This window comes from Polyergus mexicanus, unplaced genomic scaffold (genome assembly GCF_030449975.1).
Source record: "Polyergus mexicanus isolate NDT 795.1 unplaced genomic scaffold, iyPolMexi1.0 SCAF_11, whole genome shotgun sequence".
Lineage (NCBI taxonomy): Eukaryota > Metazoa > Arthropoda > Insecta > Hymenoptera > Formicidae > Polyergus > Polyergus mexicanus.
In genome coordinates this window covers 7,856,707-7,875,722 of record NW_027223331.1, presented here as the reverse complement: position 1 = coordinate 7,875,722, position 19,016 = coordinate 7,856,707, and the positions used below count along the sequence as shown (strand labels likewise).

General features: G+C 39.6%; 1 protein-coding gene across 2 annotated transcripts in view; it reads right to left on the bottom strand.

Annotated features, from left to right (window-relative positions):
* Positions 1-19,016, bottom strand: part of LOC138937472 (uncharacterized) — a 174,329-nt gene that overhangs the window by 58,531 nt on the left and 96,782 nt on the right. For both annotated transcript variants that reach the window (XM_070303789.1, XM_070303790.1), the window contains one exon: positions 6,665-6,778. The gene's annotated coding sequence lies outside the window, so the exon portion shown is untranslated. The remainder of the gene's footprint in view (positions 1-6,664; positions 6,779-19,016) is intronic.

The window sequence follows — 19,016 nt, the reverse complement described above, 5'->3', positions numbered from 1 at the left end:
GTGCGAAAAATCTATCGGGAATTTTAAAATATCTCGTAAAATGTTTAAGGAAATTTAAGCATAATGTATAATGTGAAAAGAAAAAGCGTATTTCCACATTTCACATCGTACGACAATCCTAGCACGACAACCCTCCCTTGTCGATTCGCCTTTCCGTCTCATGTACTCGGTGTAGTCGCGAACACATATCCGGAGAGATCGGGGGGGGGGGGAGGGAGGGGGGGGGAGTGGTAATCTAGAATTCTAGACCGAGGGTCGATGAATATTTACGCGTCGCTTTATGGTGCAACGAGTGATTCGAATTTATATTGTATCGCATACAATCGTTCGCCGGTTATTCCGCTTCTCTGATAGCCGTTGGCTTCGCGCCTCGTGTCTCGTCCGTTTTCTCGCGCGTAACGCCAAAATTCGAATAGCGGCCGCTTATATAAATAATTAGGAGTTTCGCCGCTCTCGGTATCTGCGAAAAAGGCTGGAGCGTGTCGACCACGTGTTTACCACGAGAAAAACTCATTCGAATTCCTTCCTTGAGGAAAGGACAATACGGGAAAAATGAGTTATGACTCGCGCACATAAACAATGAGTGACTCGTAAACAATTTAAATGTAAATTTTTCGCGGCATAAATGCAAGGCGTGAGTAGTAAATGAAAACTCTTTCTTTTTACACGGAACATGTACGTAGGATATGTATAAATATTTATATAAATTATCAATGCGCATTCGTTTATAGGAACGAGTAAAAACACGTCGCACGACACACTGTCTAATTTTATAAATTACCAAATTAGCAGTTTTATTCCTACAAAGAATAAAATTCTATTTTTCGTTTCACCATCTCGACATATCGTTCCTTTTAAAAAGTCATTTTATTCAGTCACGCGAGCAGAAAGAAATTGAAGAAAAATTCTCTCCGTTTATATCCGCGCGAAACGAGCAATTGCGGGGCAAAAGTGTCGAGATAATACGTCGATTGCAACGTGGACGTTGTCACGAAGCCGAATGAAAACGACGAGAATCGATTATACGTCCCGGTAGCGTATCCATCGAACGATAGGCGCGAGTCGAGAAGAAAGCGAGCTAGCGGGGAATACGGGAACGAGAGCCAGATCGTCTGTAGACGCAGTCGGCTCGTTATTACTCGGCGGATGGATTTACGGGCCATCGGATCGTTTCGTCACAATTGGCGCTAAATAAATGCCTTTTTTTTACTTTTTTTTTTTTAGACGTAAAATGTACGAGTAAATCCTTTCCCTCTCGGCACGTCGTCCGAGTGAAACAAGTGGAACTCTTTCCATTGTTCTCTGATTATCTGAATTTACGACGCGTCAATAAAAGGTTTCTAAGCCCGTACTTATCCTCCCTTATATATATATATATAATAAAATTAAAGAGAAAAGAAAAATCTCATCTCTTCTAGTATTTATTTCGAAAAATATATACGACGCGAGAATATCTCATACATTTGTAGATCTGATAATACAATTAGATTTACTAATTAATGCAAGATATGTAGATTGTTATCGTACCTGTTTAGTAAATCATAATAAACGTCTCGAATAAATCACAATCATTATTTAGTCACATTTTGTGACGGCGACTCGACGTATATCTCCACTTCGTCCGAATTTGTACGATAAATAACGCAACACGTTGAACAGTACGCGAATGCATCATCTTCCATCGCGAGTTTCGGGCAGACGAAATAGATTCTCGTAGCGAGGTGAGAGAAAAAATTCATGACCGGACCCCGTCCGCGAGTTTAGCGCTTTTAATCCGATCACACGTCGCTGGCGAGTGATGGTGATTTACGATTCTGGTGACGCAAATAATTACGGCCCGTCCACGAACACGTACGATTCGACCCGCGTTCGTGCAAATTCGTCATCGATACAACCAACCCCATCCAGCCCGCGGCCGCGTCTAGCAACGATGCGAACCACGTGTGTCCGTGCCGAGAGTTATCGGTCCCGCTTATCGATTCGTTACCGTATTATTGCCGACCGATCACTAATTAATCCTTCATTGCAAATATAATAATATATTCTTACAAGATTGAATCGTGTATTCGTAAACAATTTTAAAATTATCTCAAAAGACACAAAAAATTCTCCGTTGCTCTTTCTTTAACTTTATCTTCCTAGCAAAAAAATAAAAAATTAACTCGTATTTATCTAAGAGGGAGAGGGAAATTAACTTCAATTAATGTTCATGAAACTAATCTTCTATGAAGAAAAATATTAAAAACAATCCCCTTATTGTTAGAAACGCGCATTTTCTTCGTCAAAGGATAGAAGGTAATCACGCGTACGCTATAAAAAGGGTTTGAGGGACAGGGGAAAAAAAAAGAAAAAAAAACTCTCATCTCATATTACGTTTCATCGAGTGTGCGTTTCGTTACGCCGTGTCGATCACATGCCGCACATCGGGCGCGTTTATCGATGCGGTTTATCGTCGATTGTTGTTAATACGGCCAGCGGGCGCGAGCGCGAAACGTGCGTGTAGATAAACTCCGGTTTGGCCGCCGCGCTGCAGGCGATCGACACCAGGACCGAATTTCCATTGCACAATCTCCGCAAGCGTGAGCACCAAAAGCTCCGACGATCGCTGCAACTGACATGTCCTTCCGCCGTTCCCCTCCCACCCCGCGTATGGACACGAAATGAAAATTCCGGAGAATTATTCCGCCGCGAGTTTTGCGTAATCTATAGAGAGACTATCTTATAACGAAAGAGAGAGAGAGAGAGAGAGAGAGAGAGAGCGAAGTTTTTTCGGAGGCCTGAAAAATGTAACGGATCTCCGCCACTTTTTCCGCCCTTGTCCGAGGCGTATCTGAAGCGAAACTACATCGGAAAGACAAATTTATTTGTCAGAATCTTTTCACATACCCCGTTATCGTTTATTACACATACATGCACATAAATAATAACAAAATAATATCATCAATTTAATTACGTTAATCGCAAATTCATTTACTTCGACGTGCATATTTAATTTTGAAGAGCTTTCTTTATACGAATATAAACGAGCAATCGAAAAATAGAGTTTTACGTAAGAGCTCGTAAATTTTAGCTGTACCACCGTGTCCAGCAAGTAAATGCATTACGCGAGTACGTAGAAAGCAATTTAAAAGAGCGATTCTGACACGGCGTTTTATCATCGCTTGATTTAGTGGGGAAAATTTTTAATCGGCATACATCCACCGATATAAAAAAAAAAAAAAAAAAAAAAAAAATATACTTTTTATACTTTTTGAAAAATTGAGATAAAGAGATATGGAAAAAGAAATGGAGAGAAGATCGTATATAATTAAGCATCACGAAAATAACAACTCGACAGATCGCGATTCACGATCTAGTTGGGTCTGTGCAACTTTTAAAATCGTGTGACAATTTGTGTTAGCGATTCGATTAATTATGTACATAAAGAAATTTTATTATAACAATGGAAGAGATAAATTATTAATACTTTATGTCGCAATTAATATATTTCGCGATGAAACACACGACAAACTCTAAAAGTAAATAATACATAAATAAATAAATATATTAATATTTTCGATATAATAGAATAACATTTTTTTTTCCATCGTAACACATGACGCGTATAACGCAAATTTTTTTAACAATAGAGAAATAAAAGAAAAGATTATTAATTTTACGCTTGGAATTAATATGTACTTAATAAAGTAAACAGAATAATAAATAAAAGAATAACAAGAATAATGAATAAAAGAAAATAAATAAGAAAGTGGAAAAGAGAGAGAGATACAAACGTATCGATTTACTCGATAAAAGCGTGAGAAAAAAATTCCTTTCACGAACGGTTATCAATGACGGTGTCGAGCGACGAGAAAGTTTCGATAAAGAGTAGGCGGCTTGCGAAATCACGGCTCTCGATATTGAATATTCATGTAAAGTAGAATCGTTTACACAGCTCCGACTCTACTGTCTCCTTCATTCGTTTGGTCGAAACGCGGCTTCCACGCGAAATTCTAAGGTCGCTCGATATTCGATACTGCCAACTCACATAGGCACGGGGAACGTGTTTATCAGGGATTTCTGGCGAAATTGGATATGTATCCCCCGTTCGCGCACGATGCTCGAAAACGGCGGTATAATTAGATTAATCTTATAAAATTCGATGCGCGTATTGCTTCGAACATAATCGATAATAGAAAAAAATTTCATAAAATATTTCTACCATTATCTATATATGTAATATAATAATCGCGAAATATTATCGCCGAAGGCATCTCGCCCTTATCCTAAATGTGCTTTGATTTCCGGAGGAAGATTTATCCAACATTCGAACACGTGCGAGCGAATCGGCACGTGCGTCCGTTTCTAGACGTGGGTGGGCGCGATAGAAAAGAATCCGTCGGATCTGCAGTCCCGACGACTTATTACCGGAGTTTTCCACGAGCAATTTCGCGCGGTCGATTGCATCGAGAAAGCGAAAGAAGATCGCGCACAATGCCTTTTATTGGTAGAATTCCGGAAGTATCGGACAATTGTCTAATACTGGTAAACTTGTGAAGCAATGACGACAAGTGCTCGCAGAGAAATTTCAACGAAATGTAGAAGACTCACTCGTCTGGCGAATCTCTCGCGAACGAGCCAATTTTCGAAAATTTAATTAACTCGCAGGAAGGGATTTTTAATCCTCCAAATGGAGAAAATTTCAATTAAACGGCTTATCGAATCGTCGTTAGTCGAAGAATACACATTAACATACTATTTTTTATATGCGATATATTTACAAAAATAAAAGCCTGTTTACTATGTGTCCTGAATAAGACACACAATTCGCCGAGCAACTGGCAGACAAGATTACCGATCGTATTATAAAAATGAAATAAATTACGCCAGATAAATTACTTGGAATTGCGGCAGATCATGAATCTCATGATTTCGCACCACATGCGCTCCGAAATCATGCATCGATCCGTCTATTCGTGGATAAGCGCGAAACGTCATATATTTATTTAACGTATCCGAGAATATGAATGAGGCGGAAGCGAAGCATTTCTGATTATCGTGACGCGTCTCGAAATGCGATGAAGAAGAAACGATGAAACATGAATAAATGCATCTCGGCCGCTGCTCTTCCCCACGAAACGGAGGAAGAAAATGCGCGGAGGAGGAAGGCGGGGAATGCGCATCGAGAAAAATGACGTCTCTGGACGCGTGTATACGTCGACACGACGAGCGACGCGGCGGATAAAACTTTGTCGCCCGTTCCCCGGAGAAAATACACGGGGTTGCGTCCCCCGTCCAGCATTCAACCTCGGCAATTCCCGATGCGGCCATTCAGGTTGCAGCTCGCCGAAAAATGCAGTTGCAAGAAACGATCGTTGCGCTTACGCGAGAGAAAGCTCCGTTTTATCCACCGGCATATATAGCGAGCGAGCATGAATTTTGATGGATCCTTTTTCCCCCGCGGAGCTTTCGGCCGAAACGACGCTGATTTGCATTATGCAATTTACATGCGCGATCTACGCACAGTTTCGCGATATACGCGGCTGTTGGTTACGTTCGCCGAAAGAATACCTCATTTCGCTCCGTTCGTGTTTCCCTTTTTTCTCCTTCCCTTATTTATTTTTTATCATCACTTCGCGATTCGCGCTTTCTCTCGCACGATATACCTGTGTACGTGGTATAATGCAATTGTAAGCATCGCAAGCACGAGTCGCTTTAAATTAAAATAGCGAATATATCGTAAACACATTGCGCGCGCTTTTAAACACAAAATTTGTATATTTCATACAGAAAATTGAAAATGAAAGTAAAGAAAAAGTTGCTTTTAAAATAATATTCCCCAAGAAGAGAGTAATTTTTTTAATACGCGCGTAGATGATAAATAATCGGACAAGTCGAATCTCGCAATGTTAAAAACGAATATCTAGTATTAAAGAGAACTATTTTCATGATGCTTCAATTTTTTAATATTTCGGATGATTGACTAGAAAGCGTTCTTTTTCTCATTGCCACAAATGACGCGGAATACAGTGAAATTAAAAAAGCTCCCAGAGGAAGATATATTCATTATTAACTATATATATAAACGATATTTTAATATAAACAAGAGGAAAAAAGTCTATTTGTATTCTTTCCCCGCTATTATGTGACAACGGCACTTTTGCAATTTCTTTTATGATGATAGATCGAGAGACAACAATTATGTTACTTCTTATTCAAGTCCATAATCTTGAGAAAATTTAAGAAATTGTATTCGGATCTAGATAGGTGCTCCGATACATTGCATAGATATGAAAAATGTCGCAAGATTTAATAAATAAAAAAAGGGGGGGAGGGGAGGTCTCCGGATAGTTTTTAAAATATTCTCCGATAAATCCGGAAGTTGAAGTATGAATCATCGATTTACGATCCAAGTATCTTACAAACGCGAGAGATTAATAGCATATATATATATATATATTTCATATATTAACGAATATCCAACGCCAATAATCTTTCCGTCACTTCACTCCAAGGAACAATTTCTCAATTCCTTTCGGACGAAAGAATTAACAGTTAATTGCAGCTTTTCACGCTCGCGAGAATACGGCGGCGAGAATCTCTGCGATTTTGCGCAGTTAAACACGAGAGGCAAACGGCGCGGGCTTTAGAGCCTACTGTGTACAAGTAGAAGAGAGATCCTTACCTGGTGTGGCTGCAGGGTGTCGGGGACGGACTCCGAGGCTATTAGCCAGCTGTGCTTACAGGGCGCATGAGCGCAACCTCCACCTCCGAGCTACGCCGACTTTGTCTCTGCATTCTGAAAGAAGGAACACAGAAAAAGGGCGAAATGAGTTTAAGAGCTCGTCAAGCTGCGTCCGTAATTTATTCAATCGTGCGCCAAATATAATGGATTTGTCTCCCTAAACAAGATTAAAGTACCTCACTCGAGATTTCCGGAGTTTCGATTAATGAATTTTAATCGACTACTTAAAGGAGAGAGTAGAAAATAATTTAGAGGGTCGAAGGATTGCGCTATATTTCGCGCGGGAAATCGTAGTAGACGCGACGCGAATAGCGACCAGACGGCGATGCTCAAGGTTTACATCGCTCGAAAGTTTATATTGGATTTCATATTTCATGTAACGCACATCGTCAACGTCGCCGAGTTGCGTCACGTCTCGTGAAACCGCTTCCGTGATAAATTATTTATATGTCGAGGCGCTTTATCCTTGTCCGCTTCCAAAAGGGTGACGACGAGGCGCAACGTCTGGGAAAGACGAATGATCCGACGTAGAAAACTGTGATAATACCTGTTACGAGCGAAAATCGCGTCGATCTTTACCAGCGGATACACGCATGAATGCACAGAGTGTTTCTTTGTCACAACAGATATACGCGCATCTTAATTCTCTCGCTTCTACATCGCCAATAATTGCCACATACTGCATTTAAATGGAATATTTATCATTATTTATAATGTTTATATTATTTAAAATATTTTCTTTATTTATAGTATTTAATATAAAATAGAATATTTATAATAATATTAAACAAGGAAAAGTTTGCGCACTAATAAGCACATTTCAGCTCTTATTTGACAGTTTTCTCATCTAGTATTAGAATATTTATGACCCATTTTACGATAAAAAAAAAATTCTACTTATATAAAAAAATAATAACAGATGTTTCATGCCTAATGTAATATTTATCATTATTTATAATGTTTATATTATTTAAAATATTTTCTTTATTTATAATATTTAATATAAAATAGAATATTTATAATAATATTAAACAAGGAAAAGTTTGCGCACTAATAAGCACATTTCAGCTCTTATTTGACAGTTTCCTCATCTAGTATTAGAATATTTATGACCCATTTTACGATTAAAAAAAAAAAAATTCTACTTATATAAAAAAATAATAACAGATGTTTCATGCCTAATGTAATATTTATCATTATTTATAATGTTTATATTATTTAAAATATTTTCTTTATTTATAATATTTAATATAAAATAGAATATTTATAATAATATTAAACAAGGAAAAGTTTGCGCACTAATAAGCACACTTCAGCTCTTATTTGACAGTTTCCTCATCTAGTATTAGAATATTTATGACCCATTTTACGATTAAAAAAAAATTCTACTTATATAAAAAAATAATAACAGATGTTTCATGCCTAATGTAATATTTATCATTATTTATAATGTTTATATTATTTAAAATATTTTCTTTATTTATAATATTTAATATAAAATAGAATATTTATAATAATATTAAACAAGGAAAAGTTTGCGCACTAATAAGCACACTTCAGCTCTTATTTGACAGTTTTCTCATCTAGTATTAGAATATTTATGACCCATTTTACGATTAAAAAAAAATTCTACTTATATAAAAAAATAATAACAGATGTTTCATGCCTAATGTATTTGTTAGGTAAAAAATTAAAATCAAACGGTCCCTTATTTACGAACACGGCAGTATCAAGATTCGGAAGCGGGGAAGGTAAAACAATGTTCTGAGGCGCCGCTGCCAGAAACGTTGTCGGAGACGGCGTCGTATTTAATTGTTATACGAGCGTTTGTCGAAGGCGTTGCCGAGTCTCGCGCAACGTGCGGCGCGTGGCGAAGAAACATAATATACAGCTAAAGCCGGGATGTGCGTACGTGCCGGGAATTCGGCTTGTTGCCGGCTGCTTATTGCCAGGATGGCGCTTGCGAAACCATTAATAACGCACGAAAGGGTAATTTCCCATGCCCCGTCTCGGAGCGAGAAGGACATCGGTCCTTAATGCCGCGTCTGCCGAGGCGCTGCTCTCGCGGCGGGCACACAATGAAGGGCCATCAATTACCCCACGGGCCCTTCGCGATCGAATAAAGCTATTAAGACGTCCGAGAGCGGTAACCCTCGATACGCCGACCTCGTAATCCCCGTTACAGCTTTTCTTCGCGGGGAGATGTGCTCCTCTTCCGCGAGCGGACGACGCGAAACGACTTAATAGCCGCGCCCGCGTCTGTCTTTTTTTGTCAACCGATAAATCCTTATCAACGATAAAAAGCGACTCGATGCTTGTGAAGAGAGCTCCGTGTATATTAATTAGACGATAACGACTCGCGCGGCTATTATCTTAATTAAGCTCGCATCGATTCATCCTTAGATCCCACGTCTCTTCTGCGAAAAAACACGAGCGAGGTAAATTAATAATAATCGATCGAGAAATATTTTCTTAGATAATTAAACTTTTCAGCTAAAATTAAAAGTATTATTTTTTCTTTCTTTATATACCTATATGAAATATTTGCTCCTTTTATTCAGTGATAAAATAAAAAAATGATAATGATTGAAAAAAATTTGAAAAATAGACATTTTCACGCGTCGAAGAAATACCATACCTTCGAAAGAATAATGCCACGGTCGATTGACGCCAAGCGAGCGATGGAAATAATTTCGCACGAAGCAGGGGGACGATTAGTGAAAAGACTGAAACGTGACCGACGGCAGAGCATCAATTTATCCCGCGCTCGGACGAGAAGACGGACGCGAATTTATAGGATTATCGATCGCAAACTTGTCAGCGTCAGTCTGTTACCATGTATTTGAACTTCCCCAAACCGAGCAAACGCGTTCCGTTTATATTTTTCCAGAGCGCCCGATACACACGCAACACAGAATCCCTCGTCTGCGCCGGCTCGGGGATGATATCGTCGATGTCCATTGTTCTCGTCGCTCGCTCTCTCTCCCTCTCTCTCTCTCTCTCGCCACGTCGGCTTCACGTTCGCAATTTGTATCTGCCTCCGTCCCGACCTGCTGTGTTATTAACCAAAACCAGACCGCCCGATAAATCTTATTGCAAGAACGGATCGCGCACGCGTGCACTGGAAATATCGCCCGTAAACTGTAATAGACGCAAATAAGTACGTTCTTTCCGCAAACAGCGTTACTATCATCGAATCCCGATCAATTTGTCGATTAAAGTTTGGTTAAATCGCTCGAGGAACTACGACGACGTTAACGCCTTAATAAACCAATCGAGATAGCAATTGGGCCGAAGTATTTTCTCGTTCTTCACTGTATGTTTATTCCACGAAGTATTCTTTAACAGAAAGGTAATTTTCTGATAATTATTTTTTTCGCATCTTAGCGCTGTTATCGCGTAGCTTCATTGTCGAAGTCTGACAAAATTATTTTTATTATTCGGGATGCGTTTCGTGGAAATTGGAATCATGTCGGACGAGTCAATGAAATTAGACGCGCCAGCGTGTGAGAAAGATGACGACGGTTATGCTGCGGTCAAGGAGTGAAAGAACATCTTCCTCTCACGCGTCACAACGCGGTTTCATTCGTTTTCCCGTTATTTTTCTCGACAATGCCGCGTTTGCGCGCGACACTATCCTCAAATAAATTTAAATATCCTCGGAGGTCTCAGTTGCTGGACTCGGGTTCTCGCATATATGATCCGGGAAAAGTGGCCACGAATCACCTCCGTTCCGACGACGACGCGACGGGACGGGACGGGACGACTTTTCTAAATCCGCGCGTCTAAAAATCGCTTTTCATTTGAAAGAGAAACGTCGCGAAAGCTGGCATGAAAAATTGAAATTCGATGGTTTTTACTGAAATTCGTATAATGCACAGAGAGAATACAAAGGATACTATTCTCTGCATTTTCTTCAAATAAAAATTAATTATCTCAGACCTTTAATTTTTGCAATTGCAATTTTTTTATGTCGTATTGAATTTTGTTGGAACGATGCCAACGTAACATGCGAGAACGCATAGAGTAGATAAACGGATGTATAACGAGGAAGTGAGATGAAATACTGGAAGGGGGAAAAGGGGTCGATGGGAAGGGTCGACGGAGTGAGAAACGAGTGGACCAACAGAGTTCGGAGGGGGCGAAACGGTCGCGGCTGCTTTTAGCCATCTACTTCCAACCCGTTCTTTCGCCGCGCTCGATTAATTGCTAAAGTTCAGCGCGAATACATTGGCCCGTTTATACGCAAAGTTATTAGTAGTCTTACTTATGATTGTTCCGATATTGGAAATCAAAATCGTCTGCGTTATAATTAAATTCGATGAAATAAAGTTAAAAGTTCTCGACGGGCTGAATTTTTAGATTAATTAATAAATCGGGAACACAGATATCCTTATTTAGAACTCTCGAGCCAACTATCTATGAAATACGATACTTCTTTTGTGTCTCCAGCAGCGGTTCTCTCGTCGATAAAGAGCAGGGAATTCTTACTGGCGAGAGAAAGCACAGTTTAGAAGAACGGAATCATTTAAGCTACTTGCGCGTACATTCATCCGGCATCGTTGCAGCGATTAGGGATTCGTAGTTACGTTTCGTTTCACCATTGTTATGGGAAACTTCGAGGGAACAGCCGGTCGATAAGGCCCCCTCCGACTCGTTAATTGACCCACCTGCTAATACGGAGGCACAGTTCCTTCGAGGGATTTCAGAGAAAATACATAGACCGTCTAAATCAGCTGACCGTATTGCGCTCTTTAATGAACGACGAGAAGCGAGAATAGCGATTCCGCGACGGCACGAATTTCAACTCGACGATAACGAGCCACGTGAACGACGAGAAGAGACGGTTTCTCGCCAATTGGCTCCGCTAGAGAATCAGGACAGGCACTCCGCAGGATTTACGATTACTCCGTTTGATTCTGCGCCCAAGCTGAATCGTAAACACTCGAGAGACACTTTGACGTTCACCGACCACTCACGGATAAATTCCTCGAAGAGAGCAAAGAAGATTTCACGAGTGGAAACTCACCTTGGGAGTCCGCGAGTACAGAATGTTCTTTAACTCTCGCTCGAGAGACCTGGTCATCGAAAGTTTGCGAGAAACATCAAATACGTTTGAAATGTGAGAAAGAAGAGAAATTTGCAAAAATTACTTGTAGGAATTACATACCATCGTATATGTATAATAACTGTTAGAAATGTTTGTGCACATATTTTAGAAAAGAAATCAGAAAATTATATTGGATGATTGCATAAGTTCGTGCCCGATTTTCATAGATGGCATTAAGTTGCTGCATGGCGGAGTTCTATTGTTTTCGTGTGATAATTGTTGCTTACACCGAATAGATGACGTTGTCTTATGTCGATTTAGCGTCAGATATTGTTCAGATAAGTCCATTTGTGCATAAGAGAAATCATTAAAAATGGAGAACGAAAAGGTGCATTTGCGGCATGTAACGCTATATGAATTTCGGAAAGGCGTGAGTGTTGGGATTGCACAAAAAAATATTCAAAGCGTTTATTTGGACCGCGCTCCTGCTCTCCGAACAGTCGAAAAGTGGTTTGGCAGATTTCGAAATGGTGATTTCAACATGGAGGATCAACCCCGCTCCGGACGGCCTTCTGGCATCGATGATGACATTGTGCATGCCTTGGTGGAAAGAAACCCAAGGATTACAACTGAGGATATTGCTGAGAGGCTGAACATCGATCATTCAACCGCTTTTCGTCATTTAAAAAAGCTTGGATACATTTCCAAGCTTGATACATGGGTGCCGCGTCTCCTGACCGAAAGGAATAAGCTGCAGAAAAACTGCAGGAGTTGCAATGGGAAATTCTGCAGCACCCGCCATATTCTCCAGATATCGCGCCTTCAGATTTTTATCTGTTCCGGTCTTTGCAGAATAGTTTAAATGGCAAGAATCTCAATTGCGAGGAAGCTGTCGAAAACCACCTTACAAACTTTTTTCAAGAAAAACCAAGTTCTTTCTTCAAAAATGGAATCGACAAGCTTATAGATCGTTGGAAAAGCATTGTAGAAAAGAATGGAGACTATATAATTGATTAATAAAAGTGTTATCTCTAAAATATAATCTATTGAAGTTTATATTTAAATCGGGCACGAGAACTTATGCAATCACCCAATATATGGTATATACACGTTCTGATTTTTGAAGATTAATAAAATTATACGTATCGCGAATCCGTTATTGCGCTTTGCGTTACTTCATCTAACGATAAATGTTAAACGTTAACGACACTTCCTCGTGATACTTTCGAAACGTACGTTATTAACGCGTAACACGCACAGCGATCCACACACGCACGCGCTCATTGTCCACGAACTTGGAGAGAACATCGAACATATGACATCACTCGACCTCGCGTCTACCGCTCTATTCCCGACTCTCGCACGCCTATGCTGTTAGGTAATACTTAATAGGTTCCGCGTACAAATACGCGTTGACCTCGTTATCATCATCGTTGGTGCGAAACACCATGTGAAAAAGAACGAATCTCAAGGGAAATGATTCAATTATGTTCCCATTCATTCACGGATTCACGACATCCTGATTTTATGTAATAAAATAATGTATGGTTTCGAAAAATAGATCATGCTGTGAAATAAAAATTTTGAAATTATTTAAATATAAATATCTTTTAAATATAATTATAATAATAATTATACATTTTTCATAAATCCCTAATATAAACGCGCGCGATCATCGCTATTACATAAAAAAAAAAAAAAAAAGAATTTAGATTCTATAGCCACATTTTTAAACACCATCTTTTAATATCGCTTAAAGACTATCACAGTGCATGCTAAAAAAACATAACACACGATAATGCACTGGTGGAACGAAAGGGAAACAATTCATACAGAAGCCGGAACAATAAATTTACAAATTTACGCCGCATTGTCGCGGCCGCGAGTGGAGTGATAAAACATCATCGAATTTATCGGCGTCAAGAGAGAACGCTGCGGCCGGTGGCCGGCGTTAATTACTCCGCGGCTCGAACACAAATTAGTTGCCCGTTACTGCCGTAGCGCCGCGAGTACATTTATTTCAGGCGTGAGATTCGATATCGATTTATTTTCGTTGCGACCGAAGGCTCTCAATCGTCATCGATATACATAACATACTATTTGCTACAATCCGCAAATCCGTGCGCGAATATTCCAAACAAACGGAGTTTCTTCTGTTAAAAGTTATTAAATTCTTAGCTACTTCAACAATCTTCAACGTTAACGGAATCAAAAAGAAGAAGATTCTCACTTACTCTTATATTGTATTTTCCGTCATATTCACTATTTGTTACAATGACGACTGTGACAAGTTGAAAGAATGAAGAATAATAATATCCGTTGCAATTTTTGTCTTGCCGTTTTATATTACAATAGCAGAAATATTTTGATGAAAGCGATACGTTGTCGAGACGCGATAAATTAAATTGTAACAACGTGATGATTTTCGCCATCAGCCCCGACAAACGTATGATTTACGAATATTTGTCCGCGTTTACGGCGAGTCGCGATGTTGTTTTCTCGCTTTTATACTTCGTAAATAAATTCACCTGAGAGAGTGTTACGGTGGCTTTGAATATCTGAATATTCTCGCAAACTTCTCCACTTCTCGCGGAAGATATCCCCGCGGCGTTTCTGTTCTTTTAATTAAAAAGTTTCGCGCTAGAGATGGAACTCCACAGGCAACGAGATTTCTGTTGATCGTCCATTAAGCAAACTTATCGAACAATATCGCCATATAATTCTAGTTGCGAAGAACCCGTACATGATAATATTCGCGCGAGAGACGGTCTTTTTTTTAGAGGGGAAAAAACAAAAAAATTGTAAGAAACATTTTTATTATTTACTTTCCACGTCTCTCTTTATTTTCACCTACTTTGCGTAAATTAAATTTTTTTACGGCTATTCACATAGGACTTTTTCTTTATTAATTTATTATTTCACAAGAAAAACTTGTGTAAAAATAGTTGATAAATTTAAGATATATTGTATACACGAGTGTAAAATCGTTTCACGGAAAAAATAAATAATATTATAATTTATAGGATTGTATTAATTATCGTTTAAGATTATAGAAATTATTCAGATAAAACGCTACGATTTTAAATCTCTTCTGTTGCTGATAAACAAAACAAAAAAAAAATTTCTGATTTGTAATTTTGATTGTAATTGATTAATAAATAAATAAAAAATACTCTTTTTTTTTTATCGATCGATTTAAGGTATTAAAGGAATACGCAGGTGGATCGCGGAGAAAGTAGAAAGGAGAAAATAACAGAAATAAAGACGAGGACGATACGGCGTAGTGAGAGGGAAGATTGGATCCTGACATTCCTTCAACGACGGAGAAAAGTTATCGGGATGAAGAGGCAGGGGGATAGCGGGCAAGGGAACTACAGCAAGCCCTCGGGGAACAGAGTCACGGATAACGGAGAATATTTCCCTCTGAAAAATCGCGCACAGTACTCCGCGGCTCGTTAGAAGTTACCCGTCCTCCATCTTCCCTCTCGCAGAGTCCACGTCACGGTCTGTAATTATAAAGCAATATCCCCGATTTCACGAATAAATCCGGCGAAAGGTCGCGAGGACGAGGGAGATGCTATGCGCGCGCGCGCGCGCTCAATTTATTATACGTCACATTGACGGGGGATGCTCGTCCCACGCTCACGTTGCATAATGAAACGCCGGACGAGCGATTATATCTATTTCTCGGCAAATCAATCTCGCCACGCATCTCTCGACTTAACACGAGTGGATTTATCCCAACATAAAAATGCACGCAAATCGCGAACGAGAAGAAGAATTAACATTATCGTCCTAATAAAAGATTTGATTTTGAAAAGCTTTTCGTATTGTCGGATCGGCGATTTCGGCGAACCACGTACCTGACCTGACGTCATCGATTATTATTTATGCATCGCCGACTAACGGCTCTTCGCTGATTTCGCCGGCCGTCTAAGAAAATACACACATACACATACACTCTTCCTCTCTCTCCTCCTTTTTCGCGCACCGTCTCTCTGTTCCTCGAACGCATCGGGCGTAGGAGACGTGCACGGCTGACTCTCTCGATTGATTCTCACGAGGCTTGTCTACAAGCTTGTATTCGCTTGTAGGGAAAGTCTAAAGTCCGGAACTTTGTGCGAGAACGGGCGTGGTACCGTATAGAGCAATTGGAATCGCGATACGCAACAAGCGATCCAATCAAAGTCCTATAATTACACTTTGTCAACGAAGTTCGATATTTCGTTCTCTTTCTAATAAATGTAATAAAAGAGTGGATGATCCTAAGTTCTTGCGTGTTCTGTGATTTTTAATTTCTACACAATTTCTATACTCGCGTGCAAGATTTCATGTCTGCCTCTCTTTCACTGTGTTACGAAAATATTATATAACGATACGATATCTCTATACGATTACCTCTTAATTCTCTTTCTTTTCTAACATTTATCGATCTCATGCATATTATATTTACACGTCACGCTATATATATATTCTTATATTTTATATTTACACGTTTATAGACGGCTTCTCATGTACATACACACGTACTCGCGAATCTCCTTTTCTCCGGAATGTGGCTAACAAAAATTGATATTAAACATTGAAAATATTAGTGCTCGAAACTTTTTCATAGCCGAGAACAATCGAGTAATTAAAACTTGAAATCTTAAGAGCCAAAGATTATATATGAATAATTCAAAGCTTATTCCAAGGGAATAAAAGCAAAATAAAATTAGACAATGTATTAGGAAGAGAAGAAACAAAAGTTGATTATTTTTATCTACAATGAATATCGATCTCGTTTGAATTTTCTTCGAGATTCAAAGTGCTTGAACAATCGAACCATCAGGTACGCAATCAAACAATTCGAATTGTTCAAAACGTAAATTTAGAATGTTCATATCTCGGGTTATAAGCCCACTCAATTCGTTCGAATTTACGTCCGAATCCTAATTGAAATCTCTGTGCGTGGAAAGCGCGCGTCTCGAGTGTAATTAACGCGGTTGGATCGCGGCACGCACCGTGAATGTCACGTGCTTAATCGTTCCGCGTTATCGAAGAACGGCCACGGTCTTGATTAGATATTATCGTGAGAACGCCGGACGCAATTAGCCGGAAATTAATTTCCTTGGCTCGTCACTGATAGCGCGCGAGATCCATTTCCTAATCAAGGTCATTGCCACTTGGTAATTTCATACGGACCTTTTCGTTTCTTTAATTACACGACGCTTAGGGACATCATTAATCTCCGCGAGAATGCAAATTTATCGAGCTATTATAAATAGTCTCTATGAGCCGAATTAATTTTCATAAGCGAAATAATATTAAAAACTTTCTGCTTCTATCGTCATTCGAGTAAGGTCTGAGAAAAAATTTTCTTCGCGAGAGTTATCTTTGGGGGAAAAAAAATATATATTTACAAAATTTTAAAAATGCTTCACGATTGGTTTGATATTCGATATATTAGTTACATATTCGTGAAATATCTTTACATCTCGTTGAATTCTCCAATGTATTCTGTCAAAGATCATCGACGAAACTAAGAACATCGCGATAGACGCGTGTTTCTAATCGAAAAGTTATATATATCGTTCTTATCTCGTAACTTGAAAGACGATAAAAAAGAAACCCTCTGATGCAAGTAAATCCATCGAACCTATAGTCCTGCGTACGGCAAGTACGAGCGCAAGCACGACGTCGGTATCACCGAAGCTTTTCTATACGTTGCTCTGAGGATGAAACATTGTTGTCAGAAACTTTCATTTTTATTTCATAATATTTAAACTTCCATCATATTTTTTCAATTACTTTTGATTAAAAAATGACCGTGGATCTTTCTCTGATTTTCATGTATCCTTTCTCACCTATGATTCTATTATAAAAATTGCATAAACTGCAAACATTGTATTATAAATCGTAAAAAATCGTGGGAACGAGGAAATCCGTGCGATTTATACACGTCATCGGATAAAACAATATTATTAACACGCGCAAGCGTGTCATCTGTAAGTCTGCGGACTAATAATCGATCGTCGGCCACGTCGAAAGAGATTATTGTAAATTTCATCATTTGTTCTCGAATCGTCGAGCGCTTTCGTTCTCTCGTTCTCTCTTTCTCTCTCCCTCAAGTCCACCCAGCATCGATTCACCGATATCGAGTTCTGGGATTTTCTCGTGCGGGAACGAACTTTGGGAATTTCCGCGTAACGTAAAACGCGTACTCTCGATTCTCGTATGAATTCCGCCCTCTCCCTCCCCCTCCAATCTCCTCGCCTACTCCCCCCGCTATTCCCGTAGCCGGTTTCCCAGACTCCAGGAACTAACGGCGTTTTCCTTTGTTTTCCTATCCTCCTTCCACCGTTCGCGTTCTCCTTTCCTGTTCCGGCCTCGCATTTCACGGAGCGTCGCGACGGCTCCGTTTTCCCCCGGATAAAAGCGCGACGACGACGACGAGAAACGAGAACCGCCGCGCGAGCGAATCTACGCGACCGCGATTCACGAGAGTCTTTTGTGGTCGCCCGCGAGGAAAGAATACTCTCTCTCTCTCCCCCCCTCCCCCTCAGCGCGAATTTTCATGTTCGTTTTCGTTAAACGCATGATTTAGAAAAAAAAAAAAGCGCTACTCGCGTTTCGCTCACGATATTGCAGAGAACTATCTAATCAATTTCCATTATTGAAAGAGACTTGCGTATAACTCGTTGGGATCAGAGATATGAAAAAAAAATTTCCATCACACTCGGTCGCGTTCTCATTGAAACGATTTATATCGTTTGTAGCGTTTAACGAAAATCTACATAGTACATAAGATTCCATTTCGCGAGGGCTGTAAAATGCGCGATGCCCCGATCGAGTAACGAGCAAAGTGGTGGCTCTCTTCGTTATTGCATTGCGGTCGTTTTTGTGGTTGCTACTGTTGTTGGATAGTCGCGACTCCGAGAGCTAGCTCTCTCATCGCACGGTGCCGGCTACAAATCGGCATTATTTCGAGAGCTGGCTAGCGGCCAGCAAACCCCCGCATTCTCCCTCAGATCGGCATTTTAATAAGCCCGTCCCCGTGTGTCGTGGGACGTTTTCATCTCGGGGAAACAAGAACGAGAGAATTCTCCAAAGCACTAAAACAATTTCTAACGTACAAGACGATTTGTAGTAAATTAAATTTCACATTGATATTGACGATTATAAAATTATCAACAATATCACTCCGATATCTATTGCGTTATTTTATATATAAAAAAATATAATATCTCAATAAACGAGTTT